The following is a 19676-nucleotide window of genomic DNA, read 5'->3' as shown; positions in this document are numbered from 1 at the left end:
TGAAAATTAAATCATGCTACAGGAAATTTGAATGTTACAAATTTGCCAAAGTTAGTGGCATTTTTTATAAACGTTGCTAAAGAATTATATTTTTAGCGGTGTTTGTGATAAAAGTGCTGTTAAAGGTTATGATCTTTAGTGGCGTTTGTGATAAAAGTGCCGTTAAAAGTCATATTTTTTAGCGGCGTTTGTGGGTAAAGTGTTGCTAAAAGTTATGTTCTATAGTGACGTTTTTTCACATAAACGCTGCAAAATTTAGCGGCGTTGTCTATAACGGCATTTTTTGTGGTGCTTGTGAAAGCGCCGCTAAAAAGTGTCGCTATAGGCCTAAAAAACGCTGCTAAAAGCCTGTTTTGCTGCAGTGCGATTCACTTGGTAAAGAACACTTACCTTTCACCACGAGTCCGATCAACAATCCTTACAATTAGTTCTGACCCGGTTCATCTAAATTCGATCCTTTAATGGTAAATGCACACAATTAATGATTGGTATCAAAGATTTGGCAAGATCCAAAAGAAATTGATTAATCGAACCAAAAGACTAATGAATTTTAGTCTAATGCCATGCTAGCTTATTATTTTCATATCTTTCTCACTAAAAATCTAGTTAATGGGTTAATTATTGTCATTTGTGTCAAGACTAAAACTTTACAATTTGAAAAGTATAAGGACATAGAATGATCTAGTTTGATAATATGGACAAAATTTACAATTGTACACATAGTACAAAACTAGTAATTGAATTTAATCAAACAAATTTAACTTTTACTGTCTAGGTCAAGATTAAAATTTCAAAATTTGAAAAGTATATGACTAAATTTGACCAATTCGAAAAGTAAAATGACTAAAATTGGTCAAATAAAGTATAGAGACTAAATCAACAACTTTTGCAAAGTATAAAGACTAATAATAGAATTTAACCAAAAAAAACTTGGACAATATAATTTATGTATTAATGGTTTAATATGTAAACTTCAATTATATCTCTTAATTTAAGGAATAATTATTAAATATGAAAATAATTGTTTATAGTAAGTTTTGCCTTTAATGAATTCTTTCTTAAAATTAATTTAAAATTAAGTTTGATTTTGTAAAAAAAAAAACCATTACATTTTTACTATTAGTCATTTTATCATATCTTTATGCAAATGTAAATTACAATTTGTAAATATATAAATTACATAATTTGTTAAATAATTATGGTACCCTAAAATGAAATGTGGAGCAATAAATATGAATGACATAAATAACATAAATTGTTAAGATAATATTAATTAATTTTAACATACATAATTATTTTAAAATATTATTCTATTTTATATAATTAGTTTAACAATTTTTTCTATAATGAGTTATTATTCAATTATTAAAGATTTATTTTTTATCATGTATTATGAAAACATTTGTTTGTGGTAATATTTTCTTAATCAATTCTTTAAAATTATGTCAACCTATTTTCTTATGCAAATGTAAATTACTTAAATTACATGTTTAGAGTTTTTAATTTTTAGCAAATAAATATTAAAAGATAATTAATATTTAGTCTTCATAATTAGAATATAAATACACATAATTTTCTTTTTCACAAAACAACATTACTCTAGTACACAAACTATTATAACTTTCGTAACTTTGGAGATCCTATTGTAAGAATTTTCCTCAACTCGCTCAAATCATTTTTTAGTTTTTCTTCTTCTAAACAACATCATTAATTATTATATTATGAATAAATTTTTGTTTTGATCACTTAACTAAAAAAAGTTACAATTTTGTCACTGAAATATTCAAAAGTTTTCATTTAAGTAATCGAACTATTAAAGTGGATGTTGTATAGCTTTCTCTATCTACATTACCTGCACCAATCAACGGCTCTTTTTCACATTCTCTTCTACAATTCAATTTCTTTTTATATGAAACAACTTTAGACGTCACGAATTTGAGAATCAAAATTCAAACAGTTTTTTCTTCGATCTTCGACACTGACTGTTAGATTGACTTGGATCTAAGATATGTTCTTCTACTCGTCGATGATTACTGATCGACAGCACCGATAATCCAATAGTAACTTGGAGCTCGCTGGTGAAACTTTTTTTTTTAAATCAGCAACCCAGTGACTTAAATAAAAACTTCTAAATAGTTTGGTGACTTAAATGAAAACTTTTGAATAGTTCAATGACCAAATTGTAACTTTTTGTAGTTAAGTTATCAAAACAAAAAATTATCCATAATTTACTGACTAATGATATAATTTACTTTTTTTTTATAATTTGGACAATTTTAACATGACAAAAGACTTAGTTGAAATGACGTATTGATTTACACTATCTCAAATTTGATCCATAGTCACCTTTATAATATATATATATATATATATATATATTATAAGCTTTACTATAAAAAGATTTGGTTAAAATATGGAGTTAGTTCTTATAAAAATTTGAGATTTTATCACATTTCGAAAATCGGGTTAGTGAAACCAAGAGTGGTCATGTTCTATTTTTGAATTAAAGTTGTGAAAATTTTGTCAAGTGAGCTAATTCGGTTTAGTGGGTAGGTGTTGGGGTTGTGTGTGTAAGGTTTTGGGTTTGAATCCTTTCCCTTGAATTTTTATTATTTTTGTCTTAACCCCTATCCTTGAAAGTTTGGTTTAAAAATAATTTTCGCTCAATTGATGATAAGAATGAGCTTATTGGTTTAATGGTAAGGCTTCAATTTACCCTTTGGTCTTATGTTTAGATCCTTGTGCGTGCAAATAAGAATATTTTTGCTCATTTCTTGCTTGTGTCGTCTATGTGTTAGAGATTGTGTTAAATTCGAACTCTAGAAAATATAATAAGTGGTCAGAAAATCAGCTTCGATAGGATTTCTTTTGTTTAAATTTTATTCTTATTTGATTTTATTTCTAAGATAATTTTTCTAAAAATTTCTCTCTCCCACTTTCCCTCTTGGCCGTTCCACTTTTCCCATTTTCTCTCATGTCAGATTTATGTTCCCTTTGCTTTCTTCCTCTCATTTGATACAATAATGAAAAAAAAAGAGAAAAAAAATACCTTTTTCATAATTCTATGATTTTCTTTCAATGATTTCCTTTTTTCGTTGTGTACCTTTTGATTGTTCATTGACGCTTTTATTTCGTGGTGTCCTTTGCGCGTTTGAGGAAGTTCGGTAAGGTTTCATTTTGTTGTGTCATACCGTTATTGAGATTAGGAAGTAAATTTTTGGTTTAATTGTTTGGTATTGTTAGGAGGAGATCGAGAAGGAAACGATTTTTCATTGGGAAACTAAGGATTTTGGACATGCCGCTATTGTGTAGGGTACTAGATTTCTCACTGGTGGGATTGCTTCAGAAATCAATAAGGTGTGTAGCGGAAAACTCAAAATATAGTGAACGATGCGATGTCGAAAAACCTACTGTCGATGCCGCATTGCCATGTGGACCACAATTTGGGTTACTTAGGCCGTGTGGGGCACACGGGCGTGGTCAGTTGGGCCGTGTAGGCCATACAGACATGTGGGGCCATTTTTTAGAAATTTCACTTAGGGTCGTATTTATCTATGATGCTTATTTAGCAACTCCATAGGGTCCATATTGTGTAAATAGGACTTGAAAACATGATATCCAATAGTATGATGCCGTAAGTAATGTTGAGAAGGTATGTGATATATATGTGTGCGTGAATGATATACTGATAAATATATGTGTGTGCGTGAATGATATACTGATAATTCTGATGGCATGTGTCTATTTTATTATGTTTATATATGATGTCTGATTATGTTAATTTGTATATCTCTGAATCTGCTATATGACCATACATGTGACATTATGGAGAACTGGTTTGCTTTTGATTTTGCGATATATCTATTATGCAAAAGCATGGAATTCCATGCCTTCTTATTTCAGTTATTGTACTACTGCATGTCTTACATGCTTTTCATTCTGATTTTGTATATGCATGTCATGTCACATTGCATGGGGTTAGGTCAATATGGTAAGGAGGGATTTTGGCAGTTTAATGATCTGCACTATCTGGTGGTTTAATCACACACTTCTGTTCTGGCAGCTTGACTGCAAATATAGTGGCTTGACCATATATATATATGATTTGAGAGTTTAACTGCAACTCTGGTGGCATTGTCCACAATTATCTATTAGTGTGTTTTTGGATGGATGAGTCCTGAGGAACTATAATATGGTGTGTAGCAGAGTTGGGTAGGAAGTTTTTTGAAAATTTTTCATTCTGTTTTCTAAAAATATTGCATCGACATTATCATACATGCACAAAGTTTGTAATTCGAGTTTGGTGAAATTCTCTGCGACATTTTGAATTGTTTATTGTGCTATTTGTGTTTTTGTTTAAGTTTAGTTACAAAGCTTATAGCTCACCCCGCTTCATTTCATCATTTCAGGTAATTGACAGGGTTAAGATTGGGCGGTGTTTAGGAACTCGAATTGGCTTTCTCGCATAAATGGTTTGACTTGTTAATAATTGAACTTTTCTAGACTTTTGGTTTTTTGTTTAATTTTCGAATTTAATTTTGGTCTTGGTTTTGGTTTTTAGGGTGATTTTTATTTTCCAATTAAAGATTTCCATATGATTTTTGTTAATTAAAAATAAATGTTTGGTTTACAAAAATTAAACAAGCTAAGGATTTTCCGCTACAAATTTCAAATGAGTTTTACGAAAATTAATAACGAATGTTTCAGAATATGCCCAATTGGCAAGCTATACATTTTCACTTATCGAGATCACGATTTTCGAATCAACTACTCTGAAATTTCTGTTGCAAATCTAAGTATCAAATTAAGCATTTTTCCATGAAATAAAAAAACTCTACGCGTGATTTCATAAATAACTTGTAAGTGTTTTGTCGAAAATAATATTTTCAGGACTTACGATTTCTAAAACTAGATTTAAATTTCTGAGTTTTTAAATAAACTAATGTAATTTCTCTAGATTCAACCATAACATTTTTCTAATTTAAAATTCCCACTCCAACCATTAACTTTGTTAATATTTTTTTTGTCAAAATTTATCAACTTGACATATTAATTAGGTTGTTATCAGATGACATTGTATATGATTGACAGAAAATAAACATGGTATGTTAACAAATTCTGATAGAAATTACCAAAAACGATAATGATTGGATTACGATTTTCAATTTGAAAAAGTAAAAGGATTAGATTTTTAACTTTTAAAATATAGGCGCTAAATCAAAAATTCTATAGAAATACATGGACTAATAAAATATTTGAACCAAATAATTTTGAATATGTTACCATTAAATAAATGATTAATTCATGATTTGGCTCCTGAAGTATACTATTTTCTCACTTTGGTACAAACTTTTTTTTTTCAATTTGATACCTAAAGTATTTCTCCATTATAGTTTTTAGTCCAATTTCTTAACACTGATTAAAAAAAATTCAACCAATTAATTCATGTCATATGTCTTTAACTTCCACAAAATAAATTTCTAAAAATTCATTTTTTTCAAATAAAAAATATATTTTGGCAAAAAAATTAAAAGAAAAACATCAATTCCCCTCTAAACCCGTCCCTCACCACTGGGGGTGTTCAAATTTTGGTTAAAACTGAATTAACTAGTCAAACCGATCTAACTTGGTTAATCAGTCGGTTAACTGCTCTAATTTGATCGGAGGTCGGTCATTGATTGTTTGGAAGTTCGATTATTGATTAATTCGGTTCGAAATCGGGTAATTAACCAAATTAACCAAACTTAATAATTAATAATATAAATTATATGTAGTTTTAATTTGATTAATTTGGTCAAATGAACATTATCAATTTATTTTTTTAATATGTTTTATAACTGTTTAACTAAAAAAAATAGATAAATTTCAGTTAATTCGGTTAATCGACGAAATTAACCGAAATATTTTGGTTCAGTTAACAGTTAAAGAATTAAAAAGTTCAATTAATTTGGTTAATACTATTTTGGTTTAGTCAACCGTTTGAACACCCTACCACCACCGGTGTTCATCACCAAGACTTAAATCGTCTGACTTGCCAAACATAGTTGCACACCAGTTGTCCCACCTGCGCAACACCGTTTCACACCGTTGCCATTTGCACGACTCCTTTGCCCCAAGCCTTAGATCATTCACACGACTCCATTGCCATTCGTGCGACTTTATGATAAACGTCAGAAATCGAAGCAAGAAAAGATGGAGAAAAGCGGGGAAAATTTTAGAGAAGATGAGAGAATATTGAAATATTTCTTCTGATTTTCGATAACTGCCTCCCATGCAGCACATGCAATTTAAAAGGAAATAACAAAACCAGACGTGACACATTTCAGTTATTTTCAAAACGCACCGTTCTACTAATTCCCAAAACTCTCCGTTTTAATTAAACTATTTTAACTAATTCCTTCCTGCTAACATTTTGACTCGTAACAATATTTCCTCCCACAAACACATTCTTGACCTCAAGGATAAAATTGAGAAAATTTGGATTGAATTGCAGTAAGTGGTTCCCATGTCGCATCCTCCGGAAACGAATTAACCCATTCGACTAACACTTCAGTCACAGCTTGGTTTCCTCTCTTGACTATTCTTCTGTCTAAAATGCGGATTGGTTCCTTAGGCAAAGCACCGTGATCATCCACCAGAGGTAAAAGAGCTTGAGTTGGGGTCGAACCAATGTGTTTCTTCAATTGAGAAACATGAAACGTAGGGTGGATCCGAGAATTTTGCGGAAGTTGCAGAGTATAAGCCACTGCTGCTACCTTTCCAATAGCAGGAAAAGGTCCATAGTACTTTGGCTTGTTTTAATTAAACTATTTTAACTAATTCCTTCCTGCTAACATTTTGACTCATAACACTTCACTGCCTGAAGCCATCGTTTTAACTCTTTAATGCCGTGGACGTTGTTCGTATGACTTATTCCTCCGATGTTGTGGCTTTGCTTTTTTTTTTTTACTTTGATTTGGTTTTTATCTTTTTTGGTTTTAGAATATTGTTGGTTTAGTTCTTTGATCTATTTCTGAAGTTCTTGGATTGATTTGAACACTTATTTTGATTATTCTTGTGGAACTGTTTTCATTCTTTTTTTTCTTTTTTCCCTGTTTAATTCTAATTTAAGATTCATCTGCTTCTTTTTTTCCTTCTTGTTCATTGCATAAATTTGAAGCCATTTTTTTTGTTTATTTACTTCTTGGAAAAAAGAAGAAAGCTTGAATGTAGATTAGGATCTGGACTACTAATTTACTACTTGACTTTGGGATTATTTTTTAAGCCTAATGTAGACGACAAGCCATTTTTTAGCTTTAATCTTCATTGAGCTTAAGGAAGAAGAAGATGGTGTTGATTACTAATTTACAGGACATATGTTGAACAAGATAACAGTTCCTTTAAGGGAGAGTAAAAAATTAAGAAAAAATCATTAAGAAAAACAAATAATAATTAACAAAAATTATAAAATTTTTCCATTTTTTTATAATTTTTATATATTTTTATAGTTATTCCTAATTTTCTATTTTTAAAAGTTTATATAGTTAATAAAAGTAAATGCATGTTTTTATAATATAATGCCACATCATATTATGTAATTAAAGGGAAAAATACCAATAAAAGTCCTTTTTTTTTAAATTACTGAAATGGGCCTATTAAAAATTAATTATAGGAATGGTCCAATTCCCCGAAAACGCGTCCAAGTCAGCGTGTTGTCAGGTGACGAGGCAGGAAAACGCTTCCTCAACAGAGCGCTTTGCCTAGGTGGACATAAAGCGCGCCCTCAAGGGCGCGTTTTGCCCGTGTCTCCTGCTGGTTAAGGTTTTGGGATTTTGTTTTAGGGTTTAGGGTTTAGGGTTAGGGTTTTGTGGTTTTTAGGTTTAGGGGTTTAAAGAAAAAATTAAATAAATAAGGGATTATGGTTTAGGGTTTATTAATTAAATTAATTATAAATTTTTCAAAATAGGATTAGGTTTCGTGTTTATGATTTTTAAAGAAAAACCAATTAAATTAGGGTTTAAGGTTACTTGCGTAAATTAATTAATTTTTAAAAAAAAATTAGTTTAGGGTTTAGTGTTAATTTAAAAAAACTCCCACGTGGACGCTCTTTTGCTATAGTAGCTCCTGAAAAAATAATTTTGAGAAAACGTTTCTGAGCAAATCGTGTCAAAAACGCTTTAAGCAGGACGCTTTGTCAGCAAAAGTACTGAAAGAAGCTCCCACGTAGACGTGCTTTTGCTACAATAGCTCCTAAAAATAATTTCGAGTAGACGTTTCTAAGCAAATAGTGTCAAAAACGCTTTAAGCAGGATGCTTTGACAGCAAAAGTATTGAAAGAAGCTCTCACGTGGACGCGTTTTTGCTACAGTAGCTCCTGTTTGGCCTGAGACTATAAATGAGGTAAAATTTTTTCTTAGATTGCATAAGTTACAGCAAAAAAAAATTAGAGACTCTAAGAAGGATAGAAATTGAAGATGAGTGAACATATTAGTGCTGTTATTTACTATGATAGTGAGGTTCGTCACACCGAGAACGGTGTTATTTTTTTATCGGAGAATACAATGCGACTGATTTTTAACCAGAACATAGATTTGACAGAACTTCGTAAAAGAATTAGGTGTAAAATATTCGGAACGATGCCAATGAAAGTTCTGTCTATTACATATCGGTTTTGTTCTTCTGTTGATTCGGTGACATATGACTCGTTTGACGTAAAAGGTGCTCGTAGCTTGGAGGCAATGGTGTAGACTTATCTCGTTAGTGGAGCACCCTATATGGAGTTATATGTACAATTTACATCGTCAAATGATGCACTTGCGACTGTTGTTCGAGAGGTATACACGACCCCTGCCCGGCACTCGGTTAGTAGGTTACAAAATACGGAACAACCCATGTTTGGTAGCGGTATGGAATACACATCCCTTGCACGACCATCTGTCAGTGGATGGGATATGCACCTCGGTGGGTCGATGTTTGATGCTGGAAATACGTACTAGGGAACGACATCAACTTCTAGTGGTTGGCAATCTACATCCAATTAGGGACGTTATGAAACGCCCAGAAGAAAGGATGATGTACTTCCTACGACGTCCACCAGTGAGGGGACCTCGTACGTTACATATGATGGTGGGTTAGAAGATGACTCCGATGTGGATCCACCTCGAGAGCCCGGGCCCGATGGTGCAGAAATTATATTATTTTTTCAACCTGAGCCTATTCTAACCGAACCTGAGAATGTTGAAGGGGTTCAGATGAAGAAGAAAATCCACGATTTAGGGCATACTCACCTCCAGCCCACATGTATAATGTCAATCTGTCTACAGATGATGCGTTGGAGTTTTCAGATCTACTACACAGGTTGCATGATCGCACAAGTTTGATACTGGATTCGGGTGAATTTGAAGTTGGTAATGAGTTTTCCAACAATGATAGTTTTATTGGTGCATTGAAACAACATATCATTAATAATTGTGTTAACTACCACGTGGTTAAATCCAAAGCTAATAAGTTTGAGGCGAAGTGTGCAGTGCAAGATGGTACATGTTCATGGAAAATCTACGCCTCGTTGAGGAAAATGACAGGGTTGTGGGAGATAAAAAAGTACAAAGGTCCACATACATGTACTGCAAGTACAGTATTTAGGGTTTCTAAATAATACTGTTATTATGTAATGTTGCATTATTTAATGTACTTCGTTGATAGGTATTTCACAAGATCATCCCAAGATGGATTCAGCTATGTTAGCTAGCTTGATACTACCCACGATAAAGGCATATCCCAGGATTTCAGTGCCGGTCTTAATTGCCAATATTTGTAGCCAAATGGGGTACACGCCCTCTTATCGCAAGGCTTGGATAGCTAAGCAGAAGGCGTTGGAGAAGATGCATAGTGGGTGGGAAGCTTCATATAATAAAATATGGTAGTGGTGTCAAGTGTTAGAGAGATACGTCCTAGGTTGCATAACAGACCTTGAAACGGAACATGTGTACTACAACGGCCGATTGCTACGTGGATGGCAAGTGTTCAAATGCCTGTTTTGGACCTTTAAGCAATGCCGAGATGCATTTCCATATTGTAAACCCTTAGTACAAATTGACGGTACCTTTATGTTTGGTAGATATACCTATCAGCTATTGCTAGCAGTGGCACAGGATGGCAGTGGGAGAATTCTTCCAATTGCGTTTGCAATAACATCGGGGGAGTCAGCTGATGACTGAGATTTCTTTCTATCTAGGTTAAGGAGGCATGTGTGCCCCCAACCTGATATTTGTGTTATTTCGGATCGGGGCACTCAAATACTAGCTACAATTGATCGATAGGGAAGTTTATGGCAGTGCACACACCATCGGTATTGTCTAAGGCACGTTGCTTCCAACTACTACAGGAAATATCCATCTAATAGTGAACGACGACAAGTGACCAACATGGGTATTTAGTCTCTATTAATATAATTTCGTTTGTCATTTTGAATTTATTCTAAATGAAATAGTGGTATGTAATATTCGCTATGAACTTATATTGGTAGGGTATGAAATAAATAAAGATCGTTTTCACGAGATGTTGGCAGTTTTGCATTCAATTAACGGCGAAGGCCCGGACTACCTTTGTAACATACCTTTCGAACAGTGGGCACAAGCATACGATGGCGGCCTACGATATGGTCATATGATCTCAAACCTGGTTGAATGCATAAATTTTGTTCTAAAAGGAATGCGCCATCTACCGATAACATCAATTATGCGAGAAACATATTTTCGTTTGGCGGCGCTATTTCCAAAGCGAGCAGTGAGTTATGCAGGCCAGATGCAGGAAGGCCATGTCTGGTGCAGTAAGGTAATGCAAGAAATTAATAAGGCCAAGGCGCGGGCGAACACCATGCACACAGTGTGTCACGATCGAGACAACTTATGGTTTCGCGTGACAGAGTTTGACAGACCGCACCAAGGTGTTATTGGTGGGCAATGTCCAACATTTGAAGACACGTATTCCCACCGGTCCCAGATGAACGTAAGTGGCCGTCTGTATCGCTTGCTCCCTTTAAGCTGTTACTGGATAGAGAATTGCATCGCAAACTAAAGGGTCGACCTTGCTCGACTAGAATGCATAACAATATGGATATCTGAGAAACAGCCAGTCAACAGAAGTTGTGCGGATGGTGTAGGAACCCAGGCCATACAAGCCGATCATGCCCAAATCGCAATAGTTTAACGTTGTTGTAAAAAACTTTGCATTATTTGTATTTTATTAAATCAAATAATATGGAAATATTCAGAATATTGACTTATTTAAAAGAAAATTTATTTTATTAAAAATATTAAAGTAAATTACAATTGCTTTATTCAAAACAGCGTTTTATTTTATTAAATGAAATAATATAGAAATATTCAAAATATTGTGTTATTTAAAAGAATTTCTATTATATTAAAAATGTAAAAGTAAATTTCAATTTTATAATATGAAATAATATAGAAAAATTTCTATTTTATTACATCAAATAATATCAAAATATTCAAAATGTTTGTACAAATATATTAAAGTAAAAATCAATCTCTGTGCCGGCCGGATTCAGTGCCACATGGCGGCCATCGACAATTACGCGCTGGATTCCTTCTTTGTCCAGCTTCCGGCGGGGGTTGTGGTTGCTCCGGCGGGGATTCTGGTTCCTTCGGTAGGGGATCTGGTTGTCAGTGTTGGGACGATGAGCCACCTTGATAGAATAGTGACTGTGGAGGTGTTTGCATCACCAACGGCGAAGCTGTTTGAAACCCATACGGTGATGGAGATTGGTAAAAAGAAGAGCTCCCCAACGGCCCCTTTTGTGATCCCTCGTGCGACGGTGACCTATACATCAGCGGTCCACTCGACGTAATAAAAAATGGAGATAAACCGGGCCATGGACTCCAACCTGCCATAGGACTAGAAAAAGGAAACATATAAGGGTTAGGATACATAAAAGGGCTAGGATACGCACCTAGCATCATCTGAAAAGGCTGTGCTGTGGGTATCGTCGGTTGAAGTGTTGGGCTCGGTGACTGTGTGGGTGCTGTTGCTGGGCCTGCGTGGTCGTCCCTTATTCTTGGATTTAAAGGGCCACATCGTTCCTTTTGGATATGCAATTACCGCTGCCTTTTCTCTGCCGACAGTAAATACGGCTGCCATAGATCCTAAACCATGGCATGTATTCTGGCATGCACGCTAACTCTAGAACAATGATCGGTTCTCGATTAGGTATATAATCATACCGATCTTTCCACATTTAGATGTAGTGTGACCGAAATCTCGGCCAATCCATATGCAATTGTCGTAGGTCGATTTTGTGATGATCATCCAACACCTTAAGTGCCACGAGAATCGGTTGTCGGAATCCAAATTACCGTAATACTCTGTCCAACTGGTGCATCTCTACGGTCGCAAAGTTGACCAATGGGACTTTCACATGCCAAGCGTTTGGATTTTGGAAGTACTCATCTAGAATTACTACCCGAATTGCCGGATCCTCATATGGTGTCCATTGAAACTATATGAATATGATGGAAATGATATACATAATACATAATACTAAATACCAATCGACTATCTCATGATGGAAATATCTATTTTATTTAATACCTACTTGTGCTCCCGACCATTGGTCCAATAGAAGCCGTATATCTTCAAGAGAGGTAGGTAATCGAGCATAACTTGCCGAATGGTTCCACCTAATTAAATAAATTTTTAGCATTCGAATATATTTTAAATCTATGTAATAATTGTAAAATCTAATATAAAATTTACCTTATTATGAGTGGGAATGTATACGGGTGGTCCACTCGAGGACATAAAAATAGAAAGCAAAACTGTGCCCATGACTGCAGTAGTGATAGGCAACTTCTGATTTTCGCTTTATTCGGTCGCGTCGCCCCTCACATCTCTCGATACAACGTTGCCAACACGGCAGACCCCCAACTAAATTCACCAGCAGCTCTAAAATCAACGAGTTTCAGCAACCATCTTAGATGTACAAGGTTCCGTGACAAGTCCGGCATCAGATAACCTCCAATTATCTGAAGACTGTATGCCCAAGCATATCGATTTTTTTCCAGTTCGGTAGAATCATCATCCGGCTCTGAGAATGTGTCTCATAACAACCCATCTCGATCTGACCACAATTAATATTCTTCGGAATAGCGCCCAAAAGCTCGTAGCATACCGCTCTCCAATCACCTGATTGAACAGACCCGGTGACTGCGTACCCGTCCATCAGCAATCCCAATTGCAAATTTACGTCTTCCAAAGTGATAGTGCATTCTCCACATAAAAGATGGAATGTGTGCGTCTCGGGTCTCCACCTCTCAATCAACGCATTGATGAGTTTCGGGTCTAACTTGCATCCCCGACCTACCGTCGCCACGTGCCAAAAACCCGCTTCCCGTAGGTAATTCTCTACCAACGGTGATGGAGGACCATGCATATTACGGATATAGCATTGCAATATCCGATCTACAGATTTTTATAAGAAATAATAAAATAAAAATTATTTAAAAATTATAAGAAATTTCTAATAAAATAAAAATTATTTAAAATTGCATAAATAAAAAAATCTTAAATAATATTTAAAAATTAAATTTAATACTTACCATTTTCATTTGTTCTACGGATATGTTCTTGTTATCGAGACGAATTAATTCTTCGGCCATTGCTAACACGATCAAATTTTTATGATTTAAAAAATTCAAAAAAAATAAAATTAAAGCTTTTTTAAAATAATTAAAAAATTAAAGCTTTTTTAAGAGGAATTTGAGAGGAAATTGAAAGGAATTTGAGAGGAATTTGAGAGAATATTAGAGAGAAATTGAGAGAAAGGATTTAGGTGTGAAAAAAATGAAAGGGGGGTTTTATAGTTTTTTTTACCGTTGGGGTGGTCACCAACGGTAAAAAAAGTAGTCGTTGCTACTGTTCACGCGCGGGCAAAACGCTTCCTCAAGGAAGCGCTTTCTGTTCATGTGGACAAAGCGCTTCCTTGAGGAAGCGTTTTCCTACTTCGTCACCTGACAACGCGCTGACGTGAATGCGTTTTTGGGGAAATAGGGCCATTCCAGTAATTACTTTTTCAATGGGCCCATTTCAGTAATTTTTTAAAAAATAGGGCTTTTATTAGTATTGTGCTCGTAATTAAACTAAAAGCTATAACAATTTTAATGGGGAGGTGGGTTGTGCTTTTTCACCAGGTAGATGACTTCGCCAAGAGGACCCCTTGAGTCCTTATTTGTTTTATCTATAGTGAAGGGCTTTCCTCTCTTATGCGATAGGCGCTTTGGCATAATATAATACGAGGGGCTCGAATTAGTAATGGAGGTTCGCAGATTTCCCATTTGTTGTTTGCAACAACTGTATCCTTTTCGAGGAGGCCACGGCTGCCAGTGCTTTAGTTCTGCGACAGGTTCTTTTGGAGTATGAACAGGCTTCCGGGTTTTCACTGAGTCTAAGTGTTATTTAGGGCTTCCTAGTATGGTGGAATGTAACAAACGGAGAGCTTCTTAGGGGTTGAAGGACCGTTTACGATCTCTGATCGAAAGCTGGTGTGTTTGTCTGCTATCCTAGGGGGAAAGAGGTCTTTATCAAGAGCGTCCTATAATCTATCCCTACTTTTGCTATGTCCTATTTTTTGCCACTTGCTTCTTTCTGTACCAAATTGGAGGGTGCTATTAGCCGATTTTGGTGGAAGCGTCATGGTGGTCGGGGTGGTATTCATTGGGATGCTTGGTCTAAGTTGTGTAAGTCGAAGGATTCTGGTGGTTTAGGCTTTCGAAATTTGGCACAATTTAATGTCGCTCTATTGGCGAAACAAAGCTGGCGTTTAATTAATTATCCTAATTCTTTGTTTGCCAAAGTTATTCAAGCGAAATATTATCCGAGATGTGATTTTATGCATGCTAATTTAGGAACTTACCCTTCTTACCTATGGAAGAGCATTTGAGCTGCGAAGGGTTTGCTTCACTCGGGGCTAAGTTGGCGCGTGGGTACGGGCTCTCATATTCGAGTGTGGGATAATGTCTAGATTCCTGGCTTACCAGAGCACCATTTGCGACATCACGGGGTTAGTCAGTCTAATTTGCATGTGTCCGAATTTATTAATCAGTCCACTAGACAATGGGATGAGCGGTTGCTTACCGATGTCTTGGGAGCTACAGTTGCGAATCTTGGTATAGGGGAATGATGGCTCGGGGGTGTACTTGGTACGGAGGGACTATCGTCTGCTTTAGGCTTCAGACTCTACAGCTATTCCCGACTCCTACAGATTTGTGTACAACAAATTATGGAAAGTACAACTACCAGGAAAAATTAAAATCACAGCTTGGCGAATTTTCAGTGATTACATCCCTAGCTATTACAATTTATACAGCAGACATTTCCGACCTTCTGCTCTATGTCCTTGGTGCCTCGTCTCACCTGAAACTTGTAAGCACATATGTCGTGACTGCCCTTCTGTTACCGGGGTTTGGAACGACCTGCAAATCACATGGCCAGTTGATTTCATTGGAGTATCTTTCCAAGACTGGTTTTATTTTCTTATAGTTATTTCTAACCCTACTGTTTCTAGGCAAATTGTGTGTGCTCTTTGGTAAATTTGGCATGCTCGGAATCAATGTATACATGCAAAAGCTATTTTTCAAGTGCAGGAAATTTTTCGGAAGGTCCTTTGCTATCTCCGGGAACTGGATGTGGTGTAAGAGAGGTTACTTGGTTGGATTCTTGGGGCTGAGTGTTGGCGACCTCGGGAAGGCACAATGCTGAAGGTGAACTTTGATGCTGCTTTTAATGTGCATTCCATGCAGTCATACATAGGACTGATGTTTAGGGACAGATTGGGCAGAGTTATTGGATCCCATTTAGTGCTTACCGAGCATGTTCCTTCGGCTTTTACTGCAGAGGCTCTGGCATGTCTTCATGTCGTTCGGTTGGCTGTGGATCTCGACTTACAAGAGGTGATTTTTTAGGGAGATTCACTCACCGTTATACGAAAGGCCTGCTCTCCTCTGCATGACATCTCAACTATCAGAGCATATATTCAGGTTGTGAAGGCGATGACCTTTCGTCGCTGCTTGTTTGTTCATATCCCCCGTAAGGGTAATTCTTTCGCTCATCTTCTGGCTACGACGGGGCTGTGCGGTGGAGTCTGTTCTTCTTTGAGCAGAGTCATCCCTAATTTTGCTTACCTCGCGGTGGAACGTGAACTGCCGGTGTAATACCCAAATTTTGCCCGGCCCGAGCCCAACTATTAAAACCCAGATATGAAAAAATATCAAATAAATAAAGGTCAAATAATAGTCCAGCTACAATCCAATATAATAGGCCCAATTTCAAAACACCCAAAATTCAAACCTAGACCCAAAATAAACCCTAAACCAAACGTAAACAGATCCCCAATCCCATCAACTGAACCTAAACGGATCCGAACTTGGACCCAATTGGCTAAACCCAGATCACCAGGTCCAAAATGCAACTGAATATCCTAGAATCTCAGAGGGTTCTCGCTAGTGTCGCAACAGGGGATCTGGATCCACGCGCGTGCAACGTCTTTCTTCATGGGTGCTCTTCTGTGGCTCCAGGATGGTGGTGTACCTGCAAACATACACACACAAAAGGAGCAGAGAGAAAAAGCAAAAAATAACAGAACGGGGGCGATTTATTTTTTATTTTTATTTTTATTTTTCATTCTTCTATAAATAGAGACTATAAAAAGACCAAGAGTTAACTGTAACTTTCTTATGCATTCAAAATACAAAAATAAAAAATATAAAGAAGGTGATTTCAGAGTTCTTTTGTTGCTTTTTTTGTATAATAGTTTGTTCTTTTCTCTTCTTTCTTTTTTCGTTTTGCATTTATTGGTTGCTTATTAAAGAAAGAAATAGTAAACGGTAGAGGGGAGGGACGTACCTGGAGGCCGGATTTTCGCCTTCTCTCCGCAGTCATCGGAGTTGAATCGGAGATTGATGGCCTCTGAAAGAGACGAATCGACAGAGCGGCGCATACTTTTTTTTTTTAGTTTAGATTTTCATTTTTAATAAAAGTGATAAGCTTATTTAGGGTTTATTTTAGTTAAAAAGGGGGGTCATTAAAACGCTGACGTTCAGAGTCAATGTAATGACTGCGAAACAGCGCCGTTTGAAGACCCGATCCGATCGGTGACCCGACCCGGGGAGGATCTGCGCATTTTGACTTATTGGTTTATTTGCGCTGAGAGTCCCTTTATGTTTTGTTCAGTTTCAATCGGATTTCTTTCCATTTTTTTTAATTTGTATCGCATATTTAACCTTATTTTCATTTAAATCGATGGTCAAACGGTGCTGTTTCTGCGATTGATTTGGATTATCTCAAAGTTTGCGTATAATTGCTGATTTGGTCCTTCATTTTTAAAATAAAATTTTAATTTAATACTAATTTAGTTTTCTTTATCAAACTTCAACGTTATTTTTTATTCTATTTTTTTATATTATAGTATTTAATATTCTTTATAATATTTATTTTGATAGTGTTTAAGTTTACTATTATTATAGTCTAAATTATAATGAATTATTATTTTAGTTTGCTTTTTTTTTATATTTTCAAAACCATTATACATCAATATTTTGAATCTATTGTATATCATTTTATTTTGTTTTCTTGTTATTATTATTTTATTTTCATTTGAAACTTTGGTTTTAAAATTTATGGATTATTATTTTTAATTTCAAAAACGTTTTCTTCATATTTTATCTTGCTTTCAAAGTTTTTTGAATAAATCTGTTATTATATTCATATTTTTTTATTTTTACTATTGGCTTAATATTATTTTCAAACCTATTAATAGTATTATTTCTAAGATATGATACACTATTCTTTTAAAATTATTATCAATATGTTTTAAATTTACAAACCTTTTTAAAAATTTTTTTATATACTTTTATTTTTTCCAATTTGATACATTATTATTTATTTTATCACACTTAATATATTTTAAGAATTTGACATGTTACTTTATATTTCTCAATAATGTATTTTAGAATATAGTTCCAAATTTTATTTTCACCATGATATCTCGTGACTATTATATCTATATATATAATTTATATGGAATTGTTGGTGTATACAAATAAATGTAAAGTATAATAGATTTCAACTTATAAAATTTTATACGCGTTTCATACATAAGTATCTTATTTCTTAAAGGAAGTTATTTATTTTGCTTGCTTTGGTTTAATTATTTATTATTAAATTGTTTCTAAATATCTTTTTTCAAAAATATCTTTATGAGATTGATTATTGATTTATTAGATACTTAATCATTAATGTTGATGTATTATATGTTTGGTTGCTGCATATTCTAAACTTGGTTTGTTATTCATCATCTGCTTTATATATTGCTATTCAAATTATGTTGTTTGCAAAAATTGCATTTCTTTAAAGCATTACAATCGTTTTATTTCAAATTTCTAAAAAGGGCTTGGTGTTTATGAGTTCTCGAGAGAATTGTGCCCTAACTTACTGGGCTTCAATTCTTCTCAATGAATTTATATCATCAAGTATCCATTTTATTAAAACTATACAATTGTTAAAATAAAGCTCTTAAGATTACAAAATGTTGGATCCTAACTTACTGAATGTGGCATTTTGTTGTCTCGATAAAAATAAAGGCAATATTTGAGGTTTAAGAATTTCGAGAAATTGAATCCTAACTCACTGAATTTTGATTTCTCGATTGACTTAAACAATCAAGTAACCTTCTTTAAACTCATGATTTTCATAAAAAAAGAACACATTTAATTTCGAAGATAGAATTGTAACACCCTAACTCACTGGGTGTGATAATTTATTTCTTCGAAATAAGTACGTCTTATCATTCAAGCTAGTTCATCCAAGTTTTCTAATCAAGGACCGTATTTTTAAAATCTTTTCAAAAATTCGAAAATAAAATATTGAACAATCAAATCGGTACCAATTTTGGGCGTTACGAGGGTGCTAACCCTTCCTCGTGCGTAACTGACTCCCGAACCTATTTTCTCAAATCTCGTAGACAAAATTTGTTTTAAGGTGAGCCGATCACACCCTAATAAAATATCAGTGACGACTCCCATTTATTTTAAAAAGTCGATTCCTTTTTTTCAAATTTAAAAATGGTTTCGACAGCCGGCTTTTAGGATCGACAGGAATAGCTGACTAAGACGATTCTGCACGATTGGGGTTCTTCGGTTGGCTTGGGCAGAGGGACTGCATGGGGCTTGCTGGTTCGGCTGCAGTTGGGTTTGGTTGGTTGGCTCCGAGGGGATCTCTCGCTCTGGACACCGTGGGGTTGTCTGCGATTCGCTGCCGCTACCGTTGGTCACCTCCTTCTCCCCACTTTAGCTGATCGGCAAGCTTGGCGTTGCATCTTTCGGCTTTGGCTGCTGCGAACCACGGATTCTGTTGTTGACAGCTCCTTCCAGGGTTTGTTTTGTTTTTCTTTTGGCGGGAAGTTGCTTGAACTGGATTTGTCTTTGTTTGTTTTTGTTTTTTTGTTTTGGGCTTGGCCCAGGTGTATGTTCGTTTTGTTTTGGATTTCTGCTTGTCTTTTTTTGCTTTGTTTTCCCATAAATGACCCAGTTTACATAATTGGAAAAGAATTTTGAGTACAGGGTCCGGCCATATACCCCTGTCAAGCCCATAAAAATTTGGAAAGTTGAATTAAGGGTAAAAAAGGA

General features: G+C 34.9%; 1 long non-coding RNA gene across 1 annotated transcript; it reads left to right on the top strand.

Annotated features, from left to right (window-relative positions):
• Positions 1-2924: 2924 nt before the first annotated feature.
• LOC107919130 (uncharacterized) lies at positions 2925-4633 on the top strand. The gene is made up of 3 exons (XR_001690362.2): positions 2925-3164; positions 3244-3357; positions 4410-4633. It is a non-coding gene; the product is annotated as an uncharacterized lncRNA (long non-coding RNA).
• Positions 4634-19676: the final 15043 nt, after the last annotated feature.

Source organism: Gossypium hirsutum, chromosome D08 (genome assembly GCF_007990345.1).
Source record: "Gossypium hirsutum isolate 1008001.06 chromosome D08, Gossypium_hirsutum_v2.1, whole genome shotgun sequence".
Taxonomy (NCBI): Eukaryota; Viridiplantae; Streptophyta; class Magnoliopsida; order Malvales; family Malvaceae; genus Gossypium; species Gossypium hirsutum.
The sequence above is the reverse complement of the archived record's forward strand: the minus strand, read 5'-3'. Positions and strand labels throughout refer to the sequence as shown.